Source organism: Phocoena phocoena, chromosome 1, assembly GCF_963924675.1.
Source record: "Phocoena phocoena chromosome 1, mPhoPho1.1, whole genome shotgun sequence".
Classification (NCBI taxonomy): Eukaryota; Metazoa; Chordata; class Mammalia; order Artiodactyla; family Phocoenidae; genus Phocoena; species Phocoena phocoena.
In genome coordinates this window covers 17952492-17967353 of record NC_089219.1, presented here as the reverse complement: position 1 = coordinate 17967353, position 14862 = coordinate 17952492, and the positions used below count along the sequence as shown (strand labels likewise).

Below are 14862 nucleotides of genomic sequence, written 5' to 3'. Positions count from 1 at the left end.
GTGAATGAAGTGAGTAATCAACATTGTTTTTAGTCATAAATGAGATGTAATTCTAAAAGGTGGAGACTAGGATTTTTTTGTGTATGAGGCTTGTCTTTGAGACTGTTACAAATGGAGTTTCAAAAAGGTTTTGAGCCTTGGTGGCATTGTTGAAAGCGAGTCTTGCTTCCCAAGATGACTTGAATAACAGCACTCATTTTGAACCTCTATAAATAAAAATAATTGCTTGACTATAACTTGTTTAACTTGTATTATGATTGAATTGAAATTCTCTCTAATAAAGCTTTATCTTGTATTAATATCAACATGGTTTTATTTGTAGCCTTTTAAAAATTCGTCCTTTTTTTTGTCTAAAAAAGAAAATTTTTAAAAAGGGGGAGAAAGGAACATTTTTAGTTTGCTGAGAGGCATATCTGTATGGGAACAGATTTGAAGTTAATTACAGTTAAAAGGTATTTTCCTTTCCCACTTACCAAGGCATTATTTGTATAGGTTTTCTGCAGAGGCTAAAGAGTTTAGATAGAAAAATGACAGTATTTTCCTGTTTCTAAGTGTAAAATCGCTGCTTTTATCCAGTTTCAAGGATTTAACTGGAAAAGTTAAATGCCAGACAAGGTAGTAGAAGTAATTTTTTGGCTCTTTAAATCCTGAAGCAGCTTTATCATAAATGTGCTGTCTTTCTAATTACCTGGGGTAATTTATCTGGTTTAGGCCATCTGAGTGATTTATATCTAACATCAGTGAATAAACAGCTCATTTAAGTCTTATATCAGTTCTTGAAAATTCTTCTAAGGATTCTTTCTTATTGAGGACTAATAATAAAACCTAACATTTATTGACTACGTGCCAATCACTGTACTTAAGTGCTTTTTATGTCTTTATTTAATCTTTCTCTTAACAACCTTTTGGGGTAGATACTGTTAATTATCCCCATTTAACAGATGAAAAATCCTTAAGATATGAGCTGTTTGCCCACAGTCAACACAATTGGTGAATGCCAAGCTAGGACTTGACTCTGAGCTTATTCTTGAAAATTACATTGCTCGAACCAGAACACAAAATGATTTTATGAACTGTGTGCATTTAAGGTCATTATTCCTTGAGTAAATGAGGTCAACATTGGCTTATGTTTCTTAGGATAGAAAGAATACCATTTTTAGGTCATGATAAATTTAAAGATATAGTAAATGTCTTTAAAATGGAATACTGTTACAGAATACACGGAAGCTGGTTGAGCATAGAAGATATTACAAATGTAGTTACGCTGTTTGTGTAACTAAGTAATGGTCCCTGGTAGGTTTATATCAGGAATACCAGTTTTTTTTTTTTTTTTTAAAGCTTCAAGTGAGCTTTATTAGGGAGCGCTCCCGGGCGAGGTCCACTGGTCTGAGAGAAAGGGAGCCAGAGAAGTCGCCAGGAATACCAGTTTTAATGCTTTTTGCCACAGCTGTACTGGAGTGCAATATGATATAGTCTTAATATAATTTGATAAAATTATATACTTCCCAACATAAGCTAAATTTTTTTTGGTAGGAACCTTGAGGACTGGTGATTATGTTAGACTTTTGTTTTAAGACTAGATCCCAAGACAGTTTGAAAGAGACTAGCAGGATCTTAAAGTAGCATGATGGAAAACTAGGTGGGTGGGTAGTGAGGCAGTTAATGGAACAGGGAGAAATAATAAGGTAACTGAGGGATAAAATTTCAGATCATAAAGAGAGGCAAGAGGAGTGGGATTTGAGCAGAAATATTAGAAGGTAGTGGTTGTTCACTAAATAGCTACAATCCACAGGGATGCAGAGAATCTTTAGGGAAGAGGAGTGGAGAGGAGACAAACACAGGTTTTAGTTACATTTTTGGTCAGTTTCACATCAAATTTAAAAGCCAGGAATTTGGGGACTTCCCTGGTGGCCCAGTGGTTAAGAATCCGCCTGCTAATGTAGGGGACACAGGTTTGATTCCTGGTGGGGGAAGATCCCACATGCCGTGGGGGGACTAAACCCATGCACCACAACTACTGAGCCTGCACTCTAGAGCCTGCAAGTCACAACTACTGAGCCCACGTGCTGCAACTACTGAAGCCCGCATGCCCTAGAGCCTGTGTGCCGCAACTACTGAGCCTGGGCGCCTAGAGCTCGTGCTCTGCAACAAGAGAAGCCACTGCAATGAGAGAACCCTGCGCACCGCAATGAGGAGTAGGCCCCTACTTGCTGCAACTAGAGAAAGCCTGCATGCAGCAACGAAGACCCAATGCCGCCAAAAGTAAATAAAATTAAAACAAACAAACAAACCCTGTAGGGCTTCCTCGGTGGCACAGTGGTTAAGAATCCTCCTGCCAAAGCACGGGACACGGGTTCAATCCCTGGTCCGGGGAGATCCCACATGCCACAGAGCAACTGAGCCTGTGCGCCACAACTGCTGAGCCTGCTCTGTAGAGCCCGTGAGCCACAACTACTGAAGCCTGCGCACCTAGAGATCGTGCTCCGCAACAGGAGAAACCACCACAATAAGAAGCCTGCACTGCAATGAAGAGTAGCCCCCACTCGCCGCAGCTAGAGAAAGCCCGAGCGTGGCAACGAAGACCCAATGCAGCAAAAATAAATAAATAAAACAAATAAATTTATTAAAAAAAAAAACCCTCTTAAAAAAAAAAAAATCAGGAGGGCTTCCCTGGTGGCTCAGTGGTTGAGAATCTGCCTGCTAATGCAGGGGACACGGGTTCGAGCCCTGGTCTGGGAGGATCCCACATGCCACTGAGCAACTGGGCCCGTGAACCACAACTACTGAGCCTGCGCGTCTGGAGCCTGTGCTCCGCAACAGGAGAGGCTGCGATGGTGAGAGGCCCGCGCACTGCAGTGAAGAGTGGCCCCCACTTGCCACAACTGGAGAAAGCCCTCGCACGGAAACGAAGACCCAACACAGTAAAAATAAATAAATAAATTAATAAACACCTACCCCCAACATCTTCTAAAAAAAAAAGCAGGAATTTTGTTAATTTTTTTCAGTTTACAGTACTTGTTATATATTTGATCCAGGCCTAATTAATATGGAGAAAAGAAAAAGGCAAAAGAAGTGCAGTATATAGCCCTTGTTCTTAAAGAATTTAAAATTCTCAATGGGGAGACAGTACCTAGATTTTAAAATAGTTCCATAACAGTCTTGGGCCATATATAAATGCCAAAATGGGGGATGTAGACTTGTGGTTCCAGAGTTTGGGTTTCATAAAACCAGTCATATTTCAAAAGAGGTTTTTGTTTTCCAAGTAAGGACATGAAAACGAAAAACAGTCTTTTCATCTAATACCACCATTTTGTAAAAGATGGAACATTTTATTTATTTTTATTTTTTTTAAATTGGGGTATATTTGTTTCACAATGTTGTGTTAGTTTCTACCATACAGCAAAGTGGAGTTCCCTGTGGTATACAGCAGGTTCTCAAGAGCTATCTATTTTATACATATTAATTAGTGTATGTATGTCAATCCTAATCTCCCAGTTCATCCCACCCCCCCTTTCCCCCCTTGGTGTCCATACGTTTGTTCTCTATGTCTTTGTGTCTATTTCTGCCTTGCAACAGGTTCATGTGTACCATTTTTCTAGACTCCACATATATGTGTTAACATATGATGCTTGTTTTTCTCTTTCTGACTTACTTCGCTCTGTATGACAGTCTCTAGGTCCATCCATGTCTCTACAAATGACCCAGTTTCATTCCTTTTTATGGCTGAGTAATATTCCATTGTTTATATGTACCACATCTTCTTTATCCATTCGCCTGTTGATGAACACCTAGGTTGCTTCCATGACCTGGCTATTGTAAATAGTGCTACAATGAACATTGGGGTGCATGTGTCTTTTTGAATTATGGTTTTCTCAGGGTATATGCCCAGCAGTGGGATTGCTGAGTCATATGGTAATTCTATTTTTAGTTTTTTTTTTTTTGCGGTACGCGGGCCTCTCACTGTTGTGGCCTGTCCCGTTGCGGAGCACAGGCTCCGGACGCGCAGGCTTGGCGGCCATGGCTCACGGGCCCAGCTGCTCCACAGCATGTGGGATCCTCCTGGACCGGGGCACGAACCCATGTCCCCTGCATCAGCAGGCAGACTCTCAACCACTGCGCCACCATGGAAGCTCCTATTTTTAGTTTTTTAAGGAACCTCCATACTGTTCTCCATAGTGGCTCTATCAATTTACATTCCCACCAACAGTGCAAGAGGGTTAAAGATGGAACATTTTAAAACAGAGAAATGAAAGGGCATCATCTCAGATGAAAGGAGTTTTTTATACTGAATAATTCAGCCTTACGAAAAGTTTACTTAAGTTTTTTTTGTGTGTGTGAAAATGCCATTGAATCTATGGTACAATGGTGACTGCTCTAGGAGGTCTGTTGTTATGCTGTTAATTTATGTCAAAATGACAGATCATAGTTTACTGGGATTAGTCTGGGCTGAAGTGACCTGTGAGGGCTTCATGGAGGCAGTTAGACTAGAGTTTACAGTGATGGATGGATAGGATTTGAATAGGTGGAAAGGAAGGGGATAGTTTTCCAGGCCCGGGCAGAGCAAGAGAAAAGATACTGAGATTGGAACAAACTTGTATTATTGATTGGACCTGAGAATACTTGTCTGATCCTATAATAGAGTTAGATTATGGACTAGGAGGAGATAAGATCAGTGAGGTAATGCTCAGTCAGATTATGAACAGTCTTGAAAGTTATACAGAGGAATTTGGACTTGATCTTGCCAACATTTGGGAATCATTGAAGGATTATAAGTAGGGACATGACTTGATAAACTTGGAACTTGTAGAGTGATTAATCAGGAGATATTATGTAGATTATTAGAAAGGAGGCCAGTTAAGAATTGTCATAGAGGGGGCTTCCTTGGTGGCGCAGTGGTTAAGAATCCTCCTGCCAGTGCAGTGGACATGAGTTTGAGCCCTGGTCCGGGAAGATAACACATGCCGCAGAGCAGCTAAGCCCGTGCGCCACAACTACAGAGCCTGTGCTCTAGAGCCTGTGAGCCACAACTACTGGGCCCGCGTGCTGCAACTACTGAAGCCTGCGCGCCTAGAGCCTGTGCTCCGCAACAAGAGAAGCCACCACAGTGAGAAGCCTGCGCACCACGACGAAGCATAGCCCCCGCTCGCTGCAACTAGAGAAAGCCCACGTGGAGCAAAGACCCAATGCAGCCAAAAAAAAAAAAATAGAATTGTAGAAATTCAGGTATGAACACTATTGAGACCTGAATTTAGGGAGAAAAAAAAAAAAAAGAGGGATATGTTGGAGAGAAGATTTGAAGAAGGAAGAGATAGGACTTAATGATGATGTAGAGAAAGAAAGAAATGATAACTCTAAGATTATAGGATTGGTAAAACTGAGGAGCATTTGTGATATTAGTTAACTGAAGTTGGGAAAAGGAGAAAGACATAGGCTTTTGCCTTGAATTCTCTGCTAACTACTTTACATCCATGTGATTTTACAATTCCATTTATTTGAGATATGTTGAGAGTCTCTAATGTTGCCCTGGGATTGAATTGGAAGTTAAAAGATTTCCTCTATTTTGGAAGTAGTGCTTATTTGGAGAAAAAAAAAAAAAGTATGTTTCAAACCACTAAGTTCTTAGTTATGGAAATTATACCCCAATAAAAAACATCATCATTAGTTAGATTATCAAGTGAAACAGAATTTTTGGAATGCTTTTTTTACTTTAGGTTTTTTAAAACAGAATTTGTCCTGTGTAAATTAACAGCAGTGTAGCAATAAACTGGTTCGCCTTGGATGGCTTAGTTTATAATATTAGTTAAAATAGTCTTTGAATTTCTGTTATTGCAGCATGTTTTAGTAGAATATATTACCTGCCATTTCTTTAGCATCTGCTCTGTATCAGATACCTGATGTCTGTTAACTCTTTAATCTTGACAACTACTTCATGAAATAGGTACTATTATTCCTACTTTATAGATGAGGAAACTGAAGCTCATAGGGGCTTAAGAAATATCCCTGGGGGACTGGTAGAGTTAGGACTCTAGAGTACCGTGACACAAAACTTGTCTTCTTTATACTATTCTGTTTTTGGGTTAGACCTCATAAGAATAGGGGTGAAGTGTGGGTCAGTTGAGATAATTGATTAGGCAGTAATTCAAATCAGTGAAGTGCTACCCAAATTTAACTGGTGTTATCTATCCTTTTCCATCCTGTCTGGGTAGGTGGGGGTGGGATGGAGTCAGCTTAAAAGACCAAATAGGATCTGTAGCCCTAGTTCTAGTCAATTACATTCACTTATGTTTTGGATAATGTCTCTCTTATCCTTTTGTAGAGCTCTCAACAAATCCTTATTAAAAACAAATGTTTGATTCGGAAAACAAAAAAATCCCCAATTTTGACACAGTTCAGCTAATTGCTAATCTTGGCAAATGAAATTAAAGGAAGTTTCAGGGTCCAGCTTCTGGGAAAGTGGGACTGAAGATCATTCTACTTGAAACTGTAGCTAGTACTGGAGACTCACTGTCAATGATACTTAGCAAGTTTTTGGTCTGTTCCTCTCTCTTCATTCCTTTATCATCTGCAGCCATAAAATTCTTACTCTTCATGTTTGCCATTGATAATTACTTCAAAGTTCTATTTTTACTGTCTCCTCAACATTATAAATCTAAGCCCCATCCCTTTCCGTCTCATTCCTTTACCAGCTGCTTCTACTGGGTCTGATAGAACCTGTGCACAAATGTGAGTCGAGTCCTAGGTTTTTAATCTTTTCTCCCAATATTTCCTCCATCTCAACCTATAAATGAAAACAACTCTTCTCTCTAATGAATACTGTTATTCGTGTTTTTGCTGGTTGAATACTCTTTGACTCCTTGGACAGCGGGAATCAATCAGTGTACGTTTTTCTGATTCTTTTTTTTGCGGTACGTGGGCCTCTCACTGTTGTGGCCTCTCCCGTTGAGGAGCACAGGCTCCGGACGCGCAGGCTTCGGATGCACAGGCTCAGCGGCCATGGCTCACGGGCCCAGCCGCTCTGCGGCGTGTGGGATCCTCCCGGACTGGGGCACGAACCCGTGTCCCCTACATCGGCAGGCGGACTCTCAACCACTGCGCCACCAGGGAAGCCCATGCCTTAATCTCTTAATCCCTAATCTCTCTGCAGTATTTAAGCTATTGATCATCTTCCTCCTTGAAGCTCTGTTCTTTGATTAGGAGTTAAAAATGTGTGTGTTTGGCTCCATCTAGCCTAGTAAGGCCATTTTGCCTGGAACTTGGCTTGTTGTTGGACTCTGGTGTTCATCTTGTAGCCTGTACTGACTAGCAGGGAAGGGGTGGAGCAGATTGGCACTGTGCGTTTTATAGGGCTCTGTACCCCTGTGGACTTCTAAGAAAATAATTGATTTGACTTGCCAGTCTTCCTTTTCTTTCTCTTCTCTCTCTCCCTGATCCTTCTGTGGCTTGTGTGTAAAATGGATTCTAGTCTTGACTCTGGTTAAATACTTACAATACCTAAAACCAAACATGTCTTTTTTAGAGCAGACTTGTGGAAAGAGTGATATGAGTTGAGTTCTTTGGTAACCTCATGTGAGATTTGAAATGCTCCAAAAAATTTGGGAAACTTTAATGAATATCAATAAGTGACCTTAATGAGAAAAATTTTATGTCTTCTCTCTTATTTCGGTATGATTTGAATGGAAAGTTATTTCTGAAAAAACAGATCGGCTCCTATCACAGCAAAAATAACTAAACTGAGAATCTCAATATAATAGAATTTCTAAGCCCTACTTATTTTCAGGAGTATTTGCTATAATAACACTGCTCTGTGACAGTTGCCTGGAGTTTATTAGGATTTTGACCTGAGTTTGCCAAGACAGTTTCAGAAAGTTACAGAGATGGCTCGGAAGGCATAGCATGAGCAAATGCGGGTTAGCTTAATACAAATGCAGTAGAGCAAATTTTTGAAATGACATGATTTTTTGAGAAGGAAGCAGTACTGAGTAATGCCACTTTTTTTGTTGTTTTGTCTTGTTGTGCTGTGTTAAATGAACGTTGAAGCCTTGCATCCTGAATTTTTTTTTATAATCCTTAGAAGTTTTGAGTCATTCTCTGTCCTCTGATATTTGTCACATTGTCCTGTCAGGAAATGGAATTATTCAGCCTAGAGAGATGACAAAGAGCTTTGGACTGGGTCTGGAGGTTCTGGTTGAGTCTCTGTCATTACCTAGCTATACAAACTTGAGCAAGTTACTTTACAGTTTGGACTTCAGATTTGTCAAGTGAGAAGGTGGAGTAATTAATTTCTAAGAAGACACTACCATTTTAATTTGAGGGGTTTTGCAATGTGTCATTTGACATGTAAGAAATACAATGTAGCTTGTATTCTTTGTGGTAGGTATTGTCGCTGTTTTACACGAGGACACTGAGGCACAGTTAAGTTATTTGTGCTCCTATTAAAAGTGACATATTGTCTGTGACTCCAGCTCTTATGTCCCACATAAGTGTATCTGTTACATGTTAATCTCAGAAGGCGTACAAATGATGGCATATGGTGGTGGGAACAAAGCAGAATTCAAACATTTGTTGAATGTTTGACTAAGTTATTTATTGTGTTGTTTCCTTAAGCCATGTGCTATTAATATCCTAACATAATTTTCATTACACATTCTATTAGTATAGAAATATATACTCACAATTATTAACCAATATGCCTGGGTTTGAATTTCAGCTCTACCATATATTTGTGTAAACTTAGAAAGAAACTCTACCTCTTTGTGCCTCAGTTTACTTAGCTGAAAAATGAGGTTAATTGTATCTGCCTCATGGCGTTGTGAGAAATAAAGGAGTTCACACGAAGGATTTAGACTGACACGAAGTAAACATATAATCAGTGCTGGCTATTGTTATTATATTATGCTTTTAACTTTTCCAAGTACTTTAAATAACATTTCCTTCAAGTAACATTCCTATGAGGAAAATAAGGTCTGGAGTTAGCATATTTAGTCTCATTTTACAAAGAAGAAATCCATGAAGAAACTTGTGTAAGGATACTAGAACAAAATTCAATGGAATAAAATTTAAAAGATTATCAAACCCCAATCTGAAAGAGAAAAAAAATGATTTGGGATGAGTGTCATAATAGTCACCTCTCTTACAGAAGGAGGACACACCTGAGGTGTTTGGAATGAGAAGGAAAATCATACCCCGCTACTCTTTTCTTCTGGTCCTTGATTCTCTTCCTGCTGTTAGAAGGGAGCTGGGGAGGATGTTGCTGCGTCATTCCTGTGTCCTAGTCTAGCCATCTAGCAAGCTGAGAAACAGCATTTGAAGGGTATTGGATTTGCTGCGAACTGAGAAAAGAGCTTACCTTTTCTATGTTGGAAAACAAGGTAAAATGAGTGGGAGATGGGAGTTACCAGCGTGAGCTGTTGCTGTCGTGTGAGTAGTTTTCACGTATTTGACTCTTGAACTGCTTCAACTTAATACCACATCCCACTCTTTTGTCCTGTGTCAGTTTCCTGCACTTGTTTAGATCTAAGTGCTTCTCTCTCTCTCTCTCTCTGTGTGTGTGTGTGTGTGTTTTCTTTCCTTGCACAGCTTGTTATCTCTTAGCTGTCAGCACCTGATTTTGCTGCAGTATGTACTGCATGATCTCTGCATTGCTATAACCAGATCGTGGTCAGACTTGTCCTTTCCATCTTTTTGATGAAAAGATTTCTTTGCATCTCTCTCCCTCAGGGGTCTGCTGTAGTGGGCTGTAGCTTTGGAGGCTCTTCCCTACCCCTTGGAAAAATCGGAAGACAAAAGAATTTTTGAGAAGTCATCTTGTTTGGGGGTGTCTCTTGGCTAGGATTTCTCCTGTTAGCCTTCCCTTAGGTCTAATACATAGAAACAGTGTCTTCAGCAGATGTATATTGTGCCTGTTCACGTAAGAGACCACTATTCCTAGTCACAGGAAATGCAGAGTATAGACATTGAAGGATATTGAATTAGACTGAATAATGATTAGGGATAGATGAAGCAATATGTCTAGTAGTAGAAAACTTTAGGAACTGGCAGGCCTGGGCTTAATTCCCAGTTCTGCCTTTTATTGCCAGTGTGATCCTGGGCAAATTGCTTAAATTCCCCGAATCTCAGTTTTCCCATCTACAGAATAGACGTACTAATAATACCTGGTTCTTAGGGTTGTTTTAAGGATTAATTGAGAGAATGAATTTATGACACTGAACAGAATGCATACGTATAGTCCTGTGAGCTGTTACTAACCTTTCTGAAGTTGAGTTCCTTGTTAAAATTGGTATTAGTACTTAGCTCAGGTATGTTGTAAAGATTAAATGAGGATAGAAGGATAGATATCTGGCACATACATTTTACATGTGCAAGAAACATCTGAGGCAACTGAAATACTACAGGCAGTATTTCTTTGGAAGAAACAAATTAAAATGCTGCCCAGGTCATACCAACACCAGCACCTAGACAGTGCTACTTTAGCGGTCTATCTAGGTTACTCTTGCTGTCCTGAGCTAAATATGTGCATTTCTAATTGTATTTTGCCTTTGATTCATTGTTTTCTCAGTTTATCTCAGAGTCCAGTCCCTTCATTTTTATAGATACTCATATTCTACTCATTCTCAAAGATAAGCTTAAGTTTCACTATGAAGGTCTTTTAGATCACTCCAGAGAAATTATTTGTCCCACTTCTAAATGCCATTATGACACAGCTTGGACCGATATGTATAGCATTTTTGCTCCCATTATCTGCCTGGAGATAATCTAGTTTAGACATCTTCTATGAAACCTTTCCTGACTCCATAATAAATCATCTTCTGTACTTTGTACACCTTTTGTTATGGATGTATCACATTGTGTTATAATTGTTTGTTTACCTTTGTATACTTATAATCTTATGAATATCATAAGAACAGAGTATCTCTGAATTCCCACTTTGTAGCATATGCCTTGCTCAATAAATATTGAGACTGATGCATTAACCTTGTGTTGGTATTTTTCTTTTTCCAACCCGAGAGGGAAGGAGGGAGTGGGAAGTTCACTTTGGTGTCTCTCTGTGTGTTTTAAAACAACACAAACAAAAATATGTATTATGTAATTCACATACTATAAGATTCACAATTTGAAGTTGTGCAATTCACTTTTTTAAAAAGTATATTTACAGGGTTTGTGCAGTCATCATCACTATCTAATTTCAGAACATTTTCATCACCCCACAAAGAAACCCCATGCCCATTAGCAGTCACTGTCCATTCTCCCCTACCTCCAGTCTCTGGCAACCAAAATCTGCTTTATATCTCTATGGATTTATCTCTTCTGGACATTTCATACAAATGAAATCACACCATATGTAGACTTTTTTGTCTGGCTTCTCACTTACCACAGTGTTTTCAAGATTCATTCGTATTATGGCATGTATCAGTGCTTCATTCATTTTTAGAGCTGAATAGTATCCCATTGTATGAATATACCATATTTTGTTTATCTGTTCATCAGTTAATAGACATTTGGGTTGTTTTAATTTTTGGCTATTATGAATAAAGATTGCTGTACAAGTTTTTGTATGGATATAAGTTTTCTCTTCAGTATATACCTAGAATAGAATTGCTGGATCATATGATAAATGTGGTTAACTTTTTGCAGAGCTACCAAATTTTTGTTCACAGCACCCGCACCATTTTGCATTCCCACAAACAAGGGGAATGCAGAATGTACAAGGGCTCCAGTTTCTCCACATTCTCGCAAGACTTGTTATTGTGCTTCTTTTTGATTATAGCTATAATGGTGGGTGTGAAGTGGTATCTCATGGTTTTGATTTGCATTTCCCTAATGACTAATGATGTTGGAGCATCGTTTCATGTGCTTATTGGCCATTTTGTATATCTTCTTTGGAGCAATGCTTGTGCAAATCCTTTGCCAATTTTTTTTTTTTTCCCCACGGTACACAGGCCTCTCACCTTTGTGACCTCTCCTGTTGCGGAGCACAGGCTCTGGATGCGCAGGCTTAGCGGCTATGGCCCAGCCGCTCCGTGGCATGTGAGATTCTCCCGGACCAGGGCACGAACCCGTGTCCCCTGCATCGGCAGGCGGACTCTCAACCATTGCGCCACCGGGGAAGCCCCTTTGCCAATTTTTTAATAGGTTGTCTTTTTTTTCTTTTTTTTTTTGGCCACCCCGCATAGCTTGTGGGATTTTAGTTCCCCAACCAGGGACTGAACCCAGGCCCTTGGCAGTGAGAGCGCCGAGTCCTAACCACTGGACTGCCAGGGAATTCCAATAGGTTGTCTTTCAATTGTTGAATTATAAGAGTTCTTTCTATATTTTGGATACTAGTCTCTTATCAGACATATGATTTGCAAATATTTTCTGTGAGTTTTTGGACCTATTTGCCTAGAATTCGTTGCCCACCTCAATATATATATATATGATATAGTAGAACTAGAGGCCCTGAAAGAGCATATATTGATTGAAGTGATTGCTATACTACAGGTAGCACTGCAGTTAGGCAGTTCTAGAAGCCTTGGGTTACAGGAAAGGTAGTGAACATTTGACTGGGAAATGGGAAATTTTGGGTTTTCATCCTAGCATTGCCACACCCAGGTAGTATGAGCTTGAGCATATCATGTAATTTTTCAGGGTCTCAGTTTTCTGTAAAGTGATTTGGACTAGATAGTCTTTAAGGTCACCACTAAAGTTGTTTGAGTTGGTAAGTTCCTTGTGGGCAACATGTATCCTTTTTTTAAAAAATTTTTTATTTTATATTGGAGAATAGTTGATTAGCAGTGTTATGTAGTTTCAGGTGTACAGCAAAGTGATTCAGTTATACATATACATGTATCTATTGTTTTTCAAATTCTTTCCCTATTTAGGTTGTTACATAATACTGAGTAGAGTTCCCTGTGCTGTACAGTAGGTCCTTGTTGGTTATCTATTTTTATTGAAATATAGTTGATTTACAGTGCTGTGCCAATCTCTGCTGTACAGCGAAGTGACTCAGTTATACACAGATAGACATTCTTTTTTTACATTCATTTCCATTATGGTTTATCACAAGATATTGAGTGTAGTTCCCTGTGCTCTACATTAGGACCTTGTTGGGGGCACATGCATTATAAGTCAGATTATACTCCATCTCACTTGTTCCTAAAAAGATCTACATTTTTTTACTCCCTTCTCCCATGGTTTGTTTTTTTATTTTATTTTTTAATTTGTTTCTTGGCTTCACCGCATGGCATGTGGGATCTTAGTTCCCCAACCAGGGATCGAACTCGCGCCCTCTGTGTTGGAAGTGCGGGTCTTAACCACTGGACCGCCAGGGAAGTCCCCATGTTTTGGGTTTTTACTGTCATATTTTATATCTTCATGTTTATCCCTTCACTGTTTATTGTGGTAATAGTTGCTTCCTGCCAGTTTCCAGTTTGTTTTCAGTGAGACTTGTTCCACATGTGGGTGTATTTTTGATGTTTTCATTGGGGGAGGTGAGCCTCCTACTCCATCAAGTTGATTTCTCCTCTATCTTATTTGTTAACACAGAACCCTTCTGCATGCTCTTACCTTTGGGGGAAAACTTTGTGGGTTCTTTTTTCTCTTTGATCAAGGATGCTCTTTTTTTTTTTTTTTAAACTAGTCATAATTAATTCTGACCACCTCCAGTCATATTAATAAACCTGGGTTTTGTTAAAGAATTTATAGCTTAAAAAAGACCTTCAGAGATCTTTTAATCCAGTGTTCTCTATAACAGATGAATTAGAGGTTCAAAAAAGTTAGGTTCATGGATTTAACGTCCCATTTGCTGGGTATTTACTATGATCCTGGCTCAGGCTGTGTAACTAGTTAGTGGCAGAATTGAGAAGAGAATTGAGGTGTAGTATCAGGAATTTGCTAGTGTTTCAACTAAGGGCAACAATAATTTGTCTCCGAATTCTGATTCCTAACTAATTTGTAGCCTCAAGTAGAACTAGCATATTTGTTACATACTTTAGGTGTAAATGGATGCATAGTTTTAATTTTTAATCATCTTTCCTTCCTTTAAGGGCCTGTTTTCAGCCTTAGAGAGTTACTTATGGCTCTAAGGTCTTGAAGTGGCTACCTGTGATTTATTTTAACAATTCCAATCCAAGACCACTGGTTACAATTTCCCAAGCTATGTTCTTTCTGGTTACTTTGACTCCTGATGAAAATGATTTTATATTTGCACTGTGCCTCTTCCTAACCACCTGTTCCTGTTAATGTGATTTTTCCAAATCTTCAATGGAATATGCAACTACATTAGAATCACAAATAAAACTTTCTTGAAAATCTCAAAAGCCTCTACCTAACCCCCCTCTCCAATAAATGGGTATGAGGATAGGCTGATGAAATTATTTGAATAGAAGTATAGCATATTCCCAAGGAGCCCACAGTTCTTTTGAAATATGCAATTTCAAAAACAAAAAAATAATTAAAAATGAAAAACATAATCCACTTCATGGCAAAACCTGACCTGAACTAAAGTGAAGCTATTTATAATTTTATTTATCCTACTTAGTATGATTATTTAACTGTAAAAATATTAGTGTGTCTACCTACTGGGTGCTACCCTGGTCCCTATTGTATTATCTTTCCAAAATCTAAAGAACTCTGAATTCCAAAATATATTTAGCCCAAAACGTGGATCTGTATTTGTTTTGTCAGTGATAGTTCCTTGTTACATGGATTCTTTTGAAATAAACCCAGGGAGTTGAAATTTTATATTGAGCCTTCATTGGTTAGTAAAGCCTGACAGCTAATTCCACTACCGTTCTTTGTTTTTCAAAGGAACACTGCAGTGCCATGTATTCATTAATATTAGGGTAGGTATTTTCTTTTGCTCTTCAAAACAGTTGAGAATTTTTA

The 14862-nt window shown here is 39.0% G+C and overlaps 1 protein-coding gene across 1 annotated transcript in view; it reads left to right on the top strand.

The window, feature by feature from the left end:
* The window catches only part of LUZP1 (leucine zipper protein 1), a 77529-nt gene that overhangs the window by 7384 nt on the left and 55283 nt on the right, over positions 1–14862 (top strand). The window lies entirely within an intron of this gene.